The 16,722-nt window shown below is 40.2% G+C and overlaps 1 protein-coding gene across 1 annotated transcript in view; it reads right to left on the bottom strand.

The window, feature by feature from the left end:
• Nucleotides 1–16,722, bottom strand: part of SHISAL1 (shisa like 1) — a 210,695-nt gene that overhangs the window by 8,743 nt on the left and 185,230 nt on the right. The gene's annotated exons all lie outside the window — the stretch shown is intronic.

The raw sequence follows: 16,722 nt of genomic DNA, 5'->3' as shown, positions 1-16,722 counted from the left end.
TAAAAGACATTCTGTGTGCAGCAGTGCCCCCAGCCCCCTCAATACTTACTTGAGCCCCATCGCGATCCAGCGATGTGCACCAGCGCCTTGGCTCTCTGGGGACTCTCCCTCCTCATTTGCTGAGACAGCAGTGACTCCCGCTGCTGTGAATTACAGACAGTGAGGAGAGAGAGGGGGAGGGCCCAAGCGCTCTGTGTGTGAATGGACACGCTGAACAGTGGCTTGGGAGCGAGGGAGGGGTCAGGAGCGTCGACACAAGAAGAGGACCTGAGAGGAGGAGGATTGGGGCTGCTCTGTGCAAAAACCACTGCACACAGCAGATACTTATGACATGTTTGTTATTTTTTTTTATTGCCTTTAATATCACTGTAAATAGGCTCTGCCTGACCCAAGATGGCTGCTAGAGTCACATGGGGTGACAGCATCCAATTGCATCTCTTCCCCAGTGACCCAGGAAATCATAGAGAAACCATGTTCCTCTTGACTTCCTTTCCAACTGCAGTGCTACTACGAAAGAGCGTCACCTGCAGTGGAGAAAGTAGATTGCATCTGCCTACAAAGCTTTGACAAAAAAAAAAAGCCTGGAAGCTGATTGGTTTCTATTCACGCTCCAGTTTTAGTAAATCAACCCCTTAAGCTAACATAGAGGTGCTTTCACAGACTGAAAAAAACTACATCAAAAGCTGTGGTGTTTTTGAAGCCCAGTGTGCATGAGGCCTTAAGAATCTGACACAACAGGAAGACTATGCAGGAGAACAGTTGAGAGACAGAGAAAGATTGTTGTCACCCTATAAGATTTTAACTACTTTCGGGCTGCCCACCCACAATACACTGCGGACAGGCAGTAGCTGGTCTTTTGTCAACACAGGTGGGCGCGCAACCCTAGTCCCCCATGTCAGCAGAATGAGAATCCTGGTAATCGAGACCCAGTGATCACATGATCACAACAACAAAGCTTGTATCTGATTCATAAAAGCTTCTGTTCCTGGAGAGCTGTGATTAGTCCAAAGCTCTCACATAACACATGGGGCCAATCACAGCACCCTGTACAATGTGACAAGCTGGAGCCAATCACAGATCACTATTATGTTGAACTGTCATAACCTTAACTGATATGCATTGCTCATGCAATGCAAAGTGTAAAGAAAAAAAAATCACCCCCCCCCCCAAGGTAGTACAATGTTACTATGGTAACATTGTATTATTTTGATGAATGTATTTAAAAAAAAATAGTATAAAAAAAAGGTTTATAAAAAATCATTGAGAGAATTTTTTTTTTTTTTTTTTTAACTACTTGCCACCCACCCTCCAACAATGTGCGGACGAGTGGCGGCTCTGGGCAAAGTGATGTAATCTTAATGTCACTTGCTGTTTCCGGGTGTGCGTGTGTTCCCCACTGCCGCCTATGCTGTCCATCCAGGGAGAGAAGAACGAACACGGCACTGAATAAAAGCACTACATTATACACGCACACGTTAGATTAGCACATTTAACTCCTTGATCGCCCCTATTAACCCTTTGATCACCCCGTCACCCAGCCAGTGTCAGTATATAGAATTTTTCACTGATCACTGTATTCCTGCCACTAGCGACATCAGCTAGCCTCAGGATCAGTTAGCTCCTCTCCCAGCCAGGGTCAGTTAGCGTTAGATTGCCCGCACACTATGGCACTTATACTACAGGTTGCTGATCACCGCCATTAGTAGTATAGTGTTTGTACGGATCAATATATTGATCACAAACAGAACTATACTAGTGCCTTCTTTGTATAGTGTCCCCAAAAACGTAGTGTTAGCAGGATAAGACCCGTTCACTACCAGCACTAGAGTTTAGCGATTCATCATATGCCCATGTTCTCTGCTGTTACATATATGCCTACATGGACCAGTAACATACTGGTACTTCACTGCACTTTGAAAAGTTATACCGGGATGATACCTGCAGCTAGAGGCATCATCCTGGTATCGTTTTTTTCAGCTGGCAGTTGGCTTTCATGTAAAAACAATCCTAGCTGCTGAATCACTTTTGCAAGCAGCGAAAGGGACTCCCACACCACTCCCGCCACCTTCCAAGGTTTTCTTGGGCTCTCTCATTGCACTGGGGAACTCAAAAATGCAGCCGGCAGTTCCACTGGCTGACAATAAAGCTGATCAGAGACTGGAATGTCTCCAATCATCTCTATGGTCTAAGAGACTGAAAGCTACAAGCATTTCATCATTTCCATTTTGCCAGATATAAACAATGCCATTTTAAAATTTGGAAAAGCATCTGATCACACCGATCTTGGTGTAATCAGATGTTTTATAGACAGAGGAGAAATCTGGAGTCAAATACAGTAGATCCCAGATTTCTCAGAATAGAATACCTGTCACTGCCTATTGCTATCACGGGATACTTTCATTCCCTGTGAAAACAATAAAAGTGATCAAAAAAAATAAAATAAGAAAGGTATAGTGTAAAAATAATTTTAAAAAAGCAAAATAAATAATTAAAACAAAAAATCACCACCACCCCCATCCCTGTGCTTGCAAGGGCAATCGCAAGCAGCGGTTGCATCATGCACGTGAGGTATCACTGCAAATGTCAGATCAAGGGCAGTAATTCTAGCACTAGACCTCCTGTGTAAATATAAAGCGTCGCCTATGGATATTACAAATTTACGTAATTTGTCGTCATTGCATGGACATGCGAAATTTTAAAGTATGTCATGTTTGGTATCCATTTACTCAGCATAACATCATCTTTTATATTTTATCAAACAATCTGGCAATATGTTCTGTTTTTGTGCATTAAAATTATGAACCTCTGCTTGAAAAAAAATATAGAATGTTTGGGGGTTCAAAGTAATTTGTTTTTGCAAAAAACAGTTTTTTAAGTAAACAAAAAGTGTCAGAAAAGCTTGGTCTTCAAGCGGTTAGAAGAGTGGTTGTTGTCTGGCATAAGCTTCTAATGTTGGCCCTGACATGCCAGGATAGTAGAAGCACCCCCCAAATTATCCCTTTTTGGAAAGTAGATAATCCAAGGTATTTGCTAAGAGGCATGGTGAGTATTGCACCTCTCATTTGTTGCCACAAGTTTTTGGAAAACAAAGAAAGAAAACGAAAATGTATTTTTCTTTTCTTTTATTCTTTTTCAAGACCCAGTGACAAAAATGATATCTGAAAAATACTCACCATGCCTCTTATCAAATTCCTTAGGGTGTCTAGTTTCTAAAAAGGGCTCATTTGGGGGAGTGTTAGTACTATCCTGGCATTTCAGGGCCACCGAAACTGTGATAGGTAGTGAGAAAGTGATATGAGGAAATATGCCATTTGAAAGCCTGGAGGTGGTCATTGGATTTTGGGGGCATGTATTTGTCTAGACTGCCAAAAAGTCTCTCACATGTGGTATCCCCGTACTCAGAAGTAGCAGAATGTGTTTTGGGGTGTTGTTCCACATATAACCATGGCATGCGTGACCAATATATCATTTAACTGTGTAAAAAAAAATAATAATTTTTTTGTAAGTTTCCATAAATTTGATGCAAAAAATAAAATATTCCATGGACTCAACATGCCTCTCAGCAAATTCCTTGGGGTGTCTACTTTCCAAAAAAGGGAAATTGGGGGGGAGAGTTTGTACTGCCCTGGCATTTTAGCACCTCAAGAAATGTGATAGGCAGTCAGAAAGTAAAAGCTGCATAAATTCCAATATATATACCATCGTTCGTAGACACTATAACTTTCACACAAACCCAATCAATATACATGTATTGGTATTTTTTTTGTACCAAAGACATGTAGCAGAATACATTTTGGCCTAAATTTATGACTAACTTTGAGTTTACTACATATTTTTTATAACCGAAAATAAAAAATATTGGTTTCAAAATTTCCGGTCTTTTTTCAAATATCACCAAAAGAAATCTCTTTGTATGAAAAAAAGGACATTTCGCTTGGGTAGAGCATTGCATGAGCGCGCAATTATCCGTTGAAATAGTGCAGTGCCAAATAGTAAAAAAAAGACTGGTCATTAAGGGGGTAAATCTTCTGGAGGACAAGTAGTTAATAAGACTTTGTCACCCTCCAAGACATTTTAATAAAAACTGCAAATTTAAAAACCTCCCACTCTCTTTACAGCCTTTCACAACCAGGGTTCCATGTAACTCTAGGGTTCCTTCTAAAGGTTTCTAAAGGCGTTCCTTGCAATAGGAAGAAGGGTCAGCTGCAAACCGGAGGATCGGAGATTGTGAGAAACACGCTAACAGGTCCTGTATTCATGTCCTGGTGTTTTGTGTGACCTATGGATCAATAAATACACACTATATTCATCTATCCTCCGGTGTGTGGCTGACCCTTCTTCCTGTTGCGTCGTGTGTAGTAGCGAGCCAGAGCCTGCACCTGTTGTGGATTGATCTGGCTTGTTTGCCTGAGTGGCATACCTCTGTTCTAAGGGTGTTCCTTGAGTGGTGGATTTATCCCCCACCTACATTGACCACCAATGCAAGGGGGAAATTTTTACTGACTACCAGTGTAAGGCAACATTTCTACACTGACTATTAAAGTGATTATAAAGTCTTTTTTAATTTTTTTAAAATAATAAACATGTTATATATACCAAAACAGATTGGTCCTCTTCTGGGATCCCTTGCTGGCATTCCTAGCTTCACCTCTTCTTTTTTTGCCCCCATAGCAAGCCGTTTGTTATGAGGGTACACCTGCAGCCTCACTCCCGTACTCCATAGACATAGACAGCGTGGTTTGGTCCTGCCCCCCACTCCCCTGTCGCAGGATTTAACTGACAGCAGCAGGAGCCAATGACTCCCACTGTTCCCAGCCAAACTTGTGAGTGCAGAGAGAAAGGAGAGAGCCACTACAGACGGGCACAGCACTGAATCGAATGAGGACTTATGGGGGGATAGGGGGCATAATGCTATCTAAACATTATTAACTTTAATGCAGGGAATGCATAAAGGTAAAAAATGTTTAGGGTTTAGAACTATTTTAATGTTAAGGGGATACCACAGTTTTCATTGTCTACATTTCTTTTCATCATACCATTATTTATTTTCCTGATTATTACTGAAAATGATTTTGTTGTATACAGTGTGCAGTGTTAAAAACTTTTCTGCACTGGGTGTCAATTACTCTAAGGCACACCTCATTCTTTGTTCTCTTATTTAAACATTTCTGCAAATTATTGATCCCACAATGTACTGTGAGCTGTGGGTAGTTTTGGCAGGGGTTACCGAGGACATGAAAAATGATTTTAAGGATACCTACATGGTGAAAAGGTAGAGAAGGGCTGGGCTAGAATATCACTTTTGTATGGACTGACCCTTTAAGTGGAGAGCTTTTTGGTTCCCATTTGGACTCACTGACTTAGCCCACTGGTAAATCTGCCTAGTAACTCTCCTGATAGCTAAAGGATAAACTAAAATTAGAGTATTTAAAATGTCAGACACTATTTATTTTAATTTTGAATCCAATAGAATATTCTTGAGAACATAAGCATTTTCTGCATCCTGCAGAATGCGCAAACTTTGCATTATGTAACAATTTCTCTATTTGGTGAAATACTTTTCTATTATTCTCCTATTTTATTTACATATTAGTCACATAAAAGGCACTGCCTTCCCTCTCTGCACTCATTTAAAATTCTGTTTCATTGCAAGCGAGTGGTGAGGGACCAGACACCAAATGCAGGAATTAAAACATCAGAATGATTAAATGTAGTCACAAAATTATCTGTCCTAAAAAAAAAAGACTTTCAGAGCATAAACATAAATTAAAAAAAAATAATGTATATTTTTATTTTGTTTTAATTATTGAAAATGTACATTATATATGAATATAAAAATAAATGTTTTATAAATATAAATTATACAGGCATATACAGTATTTGTGTAAGTATGTCATTGTGCGCAGCAGTAGTGTCAAAGGTCCACCCTTTAATCTGTCCCTATTGGCTGATCACGGTTTTGTTAATGTGATAGGTCAATGGGAACAGGAACTGCCTCTATAGCAGACTCTGAAGTTAGAATTTCTGATCTGCATGCTTGTTCCAGGTCTGTAATTCAGAAAGCATTGAAACGAAAAGGATTAACATGACAAATGGTATTTTTACAAGGAGACTAAGGCTCCATTCACATCTGGGCGTTTTGTATTGCCGCGATTCTGCCCACAATCCCAAAACGCTGTGCAAAACATGACAAATTGCATGTGTATTCTGGCGCCATTAATTTTCAATGGCACCTATAACAAGGTGTGATTCTGTAGCGATTATCGCGCAATAAATTTTGCTGCAATCATGTAAGCCTCATCTTGGGAAACCTGTTCCCCCAAAATAAGCTCCTGCTTGAAGATGAATAGCACCGGAACACGTGTGGTATCATTTTTGCACGTGTTTTAAGCAGAATTGCAGCGATTCTGCCCACGATACAAAATGACTAGATGTGAATGTAACCTGAAGCAATTGCAGGCTCATTGCAGTTTTCTTGTAACATTAACACACATCATGCTGCCATAAGTATATACAGTATGTAAGCATAAAGTAAGTGATAATGTCAAAGGCCCCATGTCTTTATTTCCATTATCTTCCAATTTGTCGCTAGACCATTTATTTTAACAGAAATCTTCCCATAAGATTACATGTGCATTTTACATATTTTATGTATGTTATTTATCTGCAAGAGCCTTCATTGTGTAGATCCCTGAGAATGCCACTATCTTGGATGCGGTGTGAGCAGCCCCAGCAGAACCTGACCTCTCAAATGACACTGCTTCCTACTACATGTAGGGAGGTGATGGGAAGGGCAGAAGAGCTGGGCCAGCACAGAGAGTAATTAGACCCTTCTAGAAGAAGTGAGGGCTATGATATGCAAGGAGGGAGGGGGCTGTGATGGGGAACTGACAAGTCAAATTTTCTAAAAGTTCACATTCAGGTAAATAAAACATAATTTATAGAAAAACAACAGTGCATAAAAGCACTGAAAAGGCTTGATTTTTCTGTGTTTTTACCTGGAATGTCTTAGGCCTAATGCACACTGGACGTTTTTACTATCTCTCCTAGACACCTTTCCTCTTGGCAGCCGTGTTATGGAAAAAAAAAAAAACATTTGGCGCTTGTAAGTTTAGGCGTGTTTAAATATGACAAGTGCTTGGGCATTATTTTATTTCATTGACCAGAATATTAAATGAATTAATGCTCAAGTGCTAAACGCAGCTAGCAATAATGTGTGTTTAGATGCATTAACATGCATTTAGAAGCGTTTACATGCGTCAAACGTTTTTTCTACTTGTGGACATGATGGCAGTGGGTTTGCTGCCTCTAAACACCTATGTTTGCATGTACACATAGGGGGGGATTTACTAAAACTGGTGCAGCTCAGCATAGAAACCAATTAGCTTCCAGGTTTTATTGTCAAAGCTTAACTGAACAAGCTGAAGTTAGAAGCTGATTGGCTACCATGCACAGCTGCACCAGATTCTGAGTGTACCAGTTTTAGTAATCTTCCCCATAGGCTAACATGCAGGGGCATTTAGAGGCAGCAAAAAAATCCCCAGCGGACTGCCCCTAAGAGTAGTGTCAGATACGTTCAGTGTGAATGAGGCTAAAGTAAAAAAACACGAGAGTAAAAAACCAACAGTCTTGTATCTAGACAATATTTGTTTATTCTGGAGTACCAAAACCAACCCCATTTTGACATCTCCATTGACTCCAATGTTTTTTGTCAAAATGGCGAAATGTCCTGATTTTACCCCAGAGATTTTTCAGGGAAATTAAAACTCTCAATTTCCCTGGCCACTAATCTAAAGAAATAAAGATGCTGATTATTATTATTATTATACAGGATTTATAAAGTGCCAACAGTTTGCGCAGCGCTTTACAATGTGAGGGCAAACAGTGCAGTTACAATACAATTGAATACAGAGGGCCCTGCTCGTTAGATCTTACAATCTACAAGGGAAGGGTCAAGTGGTACAAAAGGTAATAACTGTGGGGGATGGGCCAATGGAGATAATACATGTACAGTTGTTAGGTGGAGGCAAGGAAGTCTTCTAAGTTTTCGGGGATCGCCTAAAAGTGGACAGAGTAGGAGATAACTGCACAAATTGGGGTAGGGAATTCCATAGGATGTGAGAGGCTCGGGAGAAGTCTTGTAGGCGAGCATGGGAGGAGGTGGCAAGGGAACTAAAGACCAGAAGGTCTTGGGAGGAACGAAGAGTGATTTGGTTGGTATTTTGAGACTAGGTTAGTGATGTCGCTGGGGGCCGGGTTGTGGATGGCTTTGTAAGTTGTTGTTAGTATTCTGAATTTAATTTGTTGGGTGAGTGGCAGCCAATGGAGGGAATGGCACAGAAGGAGTAGCAGTCACTGAACGGTTGGAAGGTGGATGAGTCTGGCAGGAGCATTCATGATGGACTGGAGGGGGGATAGCCTATGTAAAGGTAAGCCAATGAGGAAGGAGTTGAAGTAGTCGAGATGAGAGATAACCAGGGAGTGAATTAGGAAATTTGTGGTGTCATTGGTTAGACAGAGGCGTATTTTGGAGATGTTTCGGAGGTTAAGACGGCAAGTTTTGGAAAGTGATTGGATGTTCTATATATAGTATATGCTAACCAGAACATTTCTTTCAGATCCCTTCTTTCATTTTCACACATGAAAAGAAGAAATTACATTTGAAATTGGTGTCTTGGTTGGAATAGGCAAGAATTTTTTCTTATTATGTACTTTTCAAACACCATAGCCAATATCACTTATGTCAAAGACTCATATTTCCATTTTCAGTAGTGGCTGAATTTCCTCCTGGCTTTTTAAGTTTTCAATACTGACATCCATGCACTTGAGCTCCGCCCACTTGTCAGAATCATAAGAATATTTCCTGCTGGAATTTTTATTGCATTGTATAAACAAATGGGAAAGGAGAACATGCCGCTGTAGCCCCCCAAGAAAGGAAAGGAATTAGGGGATGATTTAGTCCACTAGAAACGGCCAATCAGAGAAAAATTACATTTGAACAGGTTGACCTTTTAAATGTTTTAATCCCCATGTCTCCCATTTTAGCACAGCACTGCCTTCAGCTGTCACAGGCTGTGAACTCTTTGAAGTCATCATTGTATCATTTATATTATGTATTTTGTGCGTGCTGCAAGATTGGATGATGGTTGGAGCCACGTACATAAAAATTTATCCCCCTGAATAATTTTCATTTTTTTCTGAAGAATAAAAACATGCCCTAGATAATTCCTTGGTGGCTCCCTCGCCTTCCTTCCCGGTTTAATTATTGCAGATCAAATAGGTTTCCTCCCTTGAAGATTTCTTTAGACAAGTTCTTGCATATAATCCATTATTCACCGAAAAACCATTAACACCCTCTTCTTCTCCCCAGACCTTTAAAATGGGAGAAAACCTGTGGACGCCAAATTCTCTGAAACTAATAATACAGAGAAAAGGGCAAATTATTTGTGCTGTCACCGAAAATATATCTGCTAAAATTGTGTATATTGTATTACTGAAATATATTTACTTTTAGGTAGTACAAGGAATGATAATAATATGGAAAGTGCAGTAAACCATAGCATCAAGGAAACTAGGATTCAGCACTACAAGGGACACGTGGGATTAAGTAAACTATGTCCTTTGTGCTGAGTTTTGTGGGTTTTTTTATTTAGACTACACTTAGGTTTTAAAAATTAACTCGTATTGCTTTTCATTTGGCATGTCAATAAAGCTGAACACCATGCAGACAGGTCAATGTAAAATTTAAATCTACAGTGGATATAGAAAAGAATCACGCCCCCTTAAAATAACCACATTTTGTTACTTTGCAGGCTGAAATGAAGACAGACACAGTTTTTGTTTTATCCAGCTGTATTTACTCAGTGTAACTTATAACATCCAAGTGAGAGATATAACACCAACATGTCAGATAAAAAAGGATCACCCCCTCCTAAAAATTACTTGTAAACTGAATCAGGTGTAGCTTATCACCTTCTCAATGTCACACAAAGTAATTTGACATTCAACTGTGATCAGCTGTGGTCATTTTGATTAGCTCAGCATAAAAAGAGCTTTTCTGGAGCATTTCAGTCCCTGGTAGTGCAACTGAAGCAAACAATCAACTATGGGTGGCAAGGCACTGTCAAAATATCTCTGGGATAAAGTTATGGACAGGCACAAGTCATATTTCAAAGGCTTTATCAATTTCTAGAAGCACGGTGAGGTCTACTATTAAGAAGTGGAATGTGTTTGGTACAACACAGACCCTCCCTGGATTAGGATCTTGCTCCAGACTGGATGAAAGAGCCAGGAGGAAACTGATCAGAGAGGCTATCAAGAGGCCTACAGTAAATCTGAAGTAGTTTCAGGAATTTATGACAAAGAGTGGTCATTGTGTGCATGTGACAACTATATCACAAATTCTCCACAAATGTGGCTTATATGGGAGGGTTGCAAGAAAAAAGCCACTCCTCAAGAAAGGACACAAGCAGTCACCACTGTGCTTTGCCAAATGCACCTTGAAGATTCTGGGCCACATGGAAAAAGATGTTATGGTCAGATTAGATTAAAATTTAATTATTTGGCCCCAACACCAAACGATATGTCTGGTGGAAATCCAATACAGCTCACCATCCAAATAACACCATTCTTACGGTAAAGCATGGAGGTGGTTATATTCTGTTATGGGGGTGTTTCTCTGCAACAGGGACCGGAGCACTTGTCAGGATAGAAGGAAAAATGGATGGGGCAAAATACCGTCACTTGAGGAAAATCTGCTGCCCTCTGCCAGAAAGTTGTCAATAGGAAGAACACAGTGGTTGAAGGAGAAGATGGTGAATGTCCTTGCGTGGCCTAGTCAGGGCCCCAGACTTAAACCTCATGGAAAATCTGTGGAATGACTTCAAGACTGCAGTCCACAAATGGTCACCATCAAATTTAACTGAACTTGAGCAGTTCTGCAAAGAATAGTTGGCAAATATTGCGAAGTCTAGAAGTACAAAGTTAGTAGAGACATATATCAACAGACTAAACTGTAATTAAAGCAAAAGTTGGTTCAACAAAATCCTGACACAAGGGGGTGATTCTTTTTCCAACTCAGTGATTCTGTTTTTGAATTTTTTTTTCCTGACATGTTGGTGTTATATACTTCACTTGGATGTTATAAGCTGCAAGAGTAAATACAGCTAGATAAAAAAAACTGTGTCTGTCTTCATTTCAGGCTGTGCTAATTTTAAAGGGGGGGTTCTATACCCACTGCATATACAGAAGCTATTTTACCTGCCAAAGGGTTTGTAATTCTCTCAGTCTAGGTCTAAGATCCACATGTCTTTGCAACACAGTTGATCCAGGCTCGTGTCCTGACTTTTCTCTTCTGCAATTAGTTTATAAACCCAGGTCACTTCCTTTCTCCCAGTCTATGATTGGACAATGAAGGGGCAAGAGCAGCACATCCTTCTATCTTTTCACTTCCTGCATATTCCTTGTCATCACCGATGAATGCAGGACACCTGATTGTTTGTGCCATTCTTCCTTCACCCAGTCTGAGCTCTGCTGTATGAAGATCAGAAGAGGTTTATATCAAATTAAATTTAGATGTTTTTACTAGTTTTAGTAACCATATTTTATTCTATTAACTGCCTTCATTGGTGCATTTTGTTATCTGCCCGGAGTTCAGTTTTAAAGTGGAGCTATACAATGTAGGTTGATTGATGGATCGGCTTAAGTACAACCAGCCTGCCCATAGATGGATTGAATCCATGATTGGCTTAAACCTCAACTATGCCTGTAAAATTTGAGTTTGGTCAGCAGCTAATATACTAACTGCTATTTTTAAATTTAGGTGTGGCTGCTTTTTGGCTCTAAGTGAACTATCTGCATTGTCTGGTATTGTTTGAAACTTACTCCAAAATCCATGTGTTGCATGCAGTCCTTTGGGGTTACAGCAGGCCAATATTGGCATATTTGTCAAGCAATGCACCTACAGCCAAAATTCAAATATGGGTAAGCAACTTCTATAATATATTGCAATCGAGCCCTGATAAAATCTTTAGTATCTTCGATGTTAAATCAGACCTTGCACCTCCAATCCAAAATGTAATAAAATCTCTTCTGGTAAATGTGAAAAAATATATAATTATGAGAACACGCAAACTGGCATTGTCCTATCTGTAACTATTGTTCTGGTAGCATGTTTTTGCTCCCTGCTACCATCTTCTTTTTACCAGTATCAGGAGCTGGCTGTCTCTTTCTGGTCTTGTCCATGTTCTGTGTGCCAGTCCACATACGAAAATTGAATTTGTGCCTGCTTAAATGCCGCAAGCACTGTCATCTAGACAGGAGAAAAATACTGCAATGCCTCCTGGGATGTGTGATATGGAAATTCCTAAAGGTCGCATGCTTGCTTTGTATACCTCACCCTGCCTAGGTGGGAAACCAGGAAGGGGGGGAGCAGGGGCACAGGTTAATTGAGGTAAAAAAATATTTCTAGGAGAAACAAATGATAAAACTGCTGCCAAGGAGCATGATGATAGAAGGAGAGAGCAGAGGGACAGAGGGATGAGTTTATCACCATACAGGTTGGTACAGGATGACCTGGGCTCAGAAAAGTGGATTAGTAATGCTGGCCATTGCAGGAATGCATGGTAAAATGCGTGTTACTGCATTGGAAAACACTTTTTGTGCTACATTGCCGTACCATCATTTAAATAACTAAAGAAAAGAGATTAGTTAGGTTCCAGGGGCGGACTGACCATTTGGAAACTTGGGCACTGCCCGAAGGCCCGGGGTCAGTAGGGGGCCCCATGAGATGCCTCTGGTACCTTTTTCATAGGCTTTTTTGAGTTTGGGTAAGGACACAGGGGCCCCATGATCCCCTATTGCCCGGGGGCCCCATGAGTTGTCAGTCCGCTCCTGACTGTATTCTACTTTGTCTGCCGAATGAGACCTGAAAAATCTATAAAATCTGACACTTGGATGTAACGTTGAGCAGTGTCACTTTGAATTCTGTTGTATTTGTAAGTTTTAACGTTACCCCTCTACTAATTTTATTTATTTATTTTGTCCCTCAGTTCCTTTACCGAGAGGAAGTCAGGGAAGCTTCTCCAATAAGGACACAAGCTGCAATACATTGTAAAGACAGTTAAAGATTTGCCTGAAATTACATATAAACATTTACTATTGAGGCAAAAGCCTACATGGGCAAGGCTTGGCATTCACAGACTCCACAGTGCCGACTGAAAGATCCAAGGAATGGGCATCAGGGTTCACGGAAGGACCACTTATCTTTGTATGAAAGCAGCGGTGTCCGTACAGCAATCCGACATGCCCACCTGCTGAGGACACAAAGCACCGCTGTACATGGTTGTAGTACTGACAAGGTGGGAAGATGTCAGACCACTGTATGGACACTGCTGGTAGGTCACATTGATGGATTTGAATGTCTTTGCAATTGAAAGCTGGCTGAAAGCGAATGAAATTGCTTAAAGATTGCCAGCATTATTAGGCAATTTTCAATTAATTTGCAGACACTGAGAGTTACACATACGATCACAAATAATGCAAGGAAAATAAACAATCTACCATCTACAAGTTTGATTGACCATCATAATTAAGTTTTTTGTGAAGCCAACACCTGGAAATAAATCGATAGCTTCAATATAGTTAATTAAAAGAATGAACAGAAAACAAAGAAAAACAACAGCAATATCAAAAAAAGTAATCAGAATTTTTCGATCCTATCGCAAACAAAACCACCATTTATGTCTTCAATTGCTTTTCAATTCTAACATAAAATAGACTCAAAAATTGCATCTCTCTGTTTTTGTTTTGTATAGAGTGTGTAAAGCATAAGGATTTTGATCATGGCCACAAGGGTCATCAGGACAAATAGGGAGAGCGAATCTCCCCAACCGAAACACAGACAGCAATCAAATCTGACAGATGCTTGCCCAGCATCTTTCAACCCACTGTTAGCCCAGGAAGGACGTGACTTTGGGGTCACAGGATGAAATTGCACCACATCATTGCTTAGCACCTTTCTCTGCAGCATTCAGTATCCGTTACTGAAAGAAAGTGAAGAAGTCCCTTTAAGAAAAGGTTGGTATACTTTTTGTTAAGAAGGTGGGTATTTTTTTGCAGACAGTGCGGAGCAGAATTTCTTGAGAAGTGGGAGATTTTTTTTTGGGACTTGGAGATTAGAGTTTCTTTAGAAGGGTGAGGGATTTTGTTGGGTTTTGGGGTATTTATTGGGGGATTTGTTCTTTTTTGATGTTGGGGTAAACAGGATTATCTTGGGGATTGGGGAGGGGTCCAGCCAGGGAAGAATGAGAGGTTTTCCTGCAGAGGAGAGGTTTCCTTGGGAGGAAGAACATTTATCCTGAGGATTGGACTTTTTCATGGGGAGGTTTTGTTAGAGAGTAAGGGACTTGTGCTTTGGGGCAGGAATACATACTCCTGACCACTGTACATTACATACTCCTGGACTCTGTACTCTGTACATTACATATTCTTAACCCCTGCACTTTGCACTTTACATAGTACTGACCCCTGCACTTTGTACTTCCCATAGTACTGACCCCTGCATTTTGTACATTACAAACTCCTTACTTTTGAGCTCTGTAAATTACATACTACTGACTCATGCACTCCATCTGTTACATACTTCTGACTAATGTGCTTAGTGCATTATGTGCTCCTGACTCCTGCAAACTGTGCGTTGCATACCCTCAGTCTCTGCACTCTGTGCATTACATAATCCTGGCCCCTAAATTTTGTGCATATATACTCCATACCCCTGTATGCTGTACTTTACATACTCTTGACTCCTGTATGCTGTACATTAGATACTCCAGACCCCTGGATTCAGTGCATTATGTGCTCTTAAACCCTGCACTCTATATGCTATGTTGTACATTGCATGCTTTTATTTTGAGGGTATAAAGACTGTGGCATATTTGCAAGTAGGCTTAGGTTCTATTTAACCATACCTCTATAAGCCCCTCCCACTGTTAGCGCAAGGTGACCACATCCACCATTCGCTGCAATGCACCAGGCATGCTGCATCACTGCTTGCTCCAGGGTGCCCCATGTCTATCACAATCCTAGTAATGCCCTGAGCCTAATGTCTAGTACACATGATCAGGAAATTGGACAAAAAATACTGTTTTCTGATCATTACTACACAGCTTTGGAGAGCCAATCACAACAGTTCATGCGTAATTATCCGGAGGAATAAACACGAAAATTTTTCTTGTATGATACCAGAACATACTATTTTCTTTTCATAAGTACAGTATTCATCTGAAAAAAATGGGAAGACTAAGACCACGCATGTTCAGAAACGAAAGAATACATTACAATACAATACATGACATAACTTCCGAAGTTGTATTCTGTCGTACGAGAATTTTTGTAACATTAATAACCTCTTATTTTCAGGCTTTAGTCAGAGGTTACTAATGTCTCTGCCCCTGCCTTGACACTGGGACATGTGACTTGGTACTGGAAGGATGTGGAGTTGCTTTACAAAGAGACAAAATACATTTTTGTTCCTTTTTTAAATAAAATTCACAAAGGCTAAGGTTCTAATGAAAGTCTATAAGTATCTGACCCACTATGTCTGTTTTAAGCACAAGGGTCATCTGAAACTCTACTCTGCTAATCAACATGTGTTCTTATGTAACTGTCTAATCATACTGTCTGCCCTACTGCGTCTTGTAAAGCTGACAAACCTCCCAGCAGGGTGAGTGTATTGCAGAAAGATAGCTTAACAACGTGAAAATGTGTTTTTCTACCCAATTATAACCCTACAAGAACTCATCGTACTTTATAGTATACCCAATTTATAGTTAACAGATAGCAATCCTATTGTCAACAGCTATTGACCAGACAGGTCAAAGGTTGACAAATCACAGATATGGCCTTCACATAAATAATGTCCATGTTACAAACCTATTTCTACCAACCAGGATATGTAGAAGGACACAAAGTATTGCATTGTTTTCTGCAATGGCTTCAAGAGGACCTGTACCCTTTCTTTAATCCATCAATCTTTCACTATTGACATTTTCAGAGGTATTTTTTTGTATTTCAAAAATGTCAGTTTGCAGTGCTAACCCTTTCTAGACATTGGTGATCTGAGTCTCAGAGAAATGATTGACATAGTTTGTGTAGTTTATAACAACCAGTTTATATACATTGGTCTTCCTTTTAACTACTGCTAACCCTCCCAGCAAGCTAACTCCTTCCCTATCTGACAATTCTTGGTAGGGCACCTACCCACCCATTGATACTTACCTTTTCCTTGCTGCTCCGTTTGTCTCCTGGAGCCTTCCAAAATACCCAGTACTTCCAGGTATGGGGGAGTATGTGGTCTTCTCTCCCAGGATACAATACTTGGACTTGAGTGACCATAGCCACAGGAGGTACACAGAGCTTACATAGTTATTGAGCCCAGTTCTTTAACATGTGAATGGGCATTTAAATGTACCGTATTTTCCGGCGTATAAGGAAACTGGGTGTATAAGATGACCCCCTAATTTTCCAGTTAAAACATAGGTTTTGGGCTATACTCACCGTATAAGACTACCCCCCTTCCGAGGCAACACCATTTAAAAACAGATTTTTTTAATTGAAATGGTTATGACTTACCGGTACTTAAAATCCTTCAAAATCCTCATGTTCATCCTCTGACATCATAAATTCATGAATGACATCTTGTGATACATTTGTAAGACAGTCATC

Source organism: Staurois parvus, unplaced genomic scaffold (genome assembly GCF_062004578.1).
Source record: "Staurois parvus isolate SC_StPar_1 unplaced genomic scaffold, SC_StPar_1.0 ptg000249l, whole genome shotgun sequence".
NCBI lineage: Eukaryota > Metazoa > Chordata > Amphibia > Anura > Ranidae > Staurois > Staurois parvus.
Note: the sequence above shows the minus strand (reverse complement) of the source record. Positions and strands in the feature narration are given on the sequence as shown.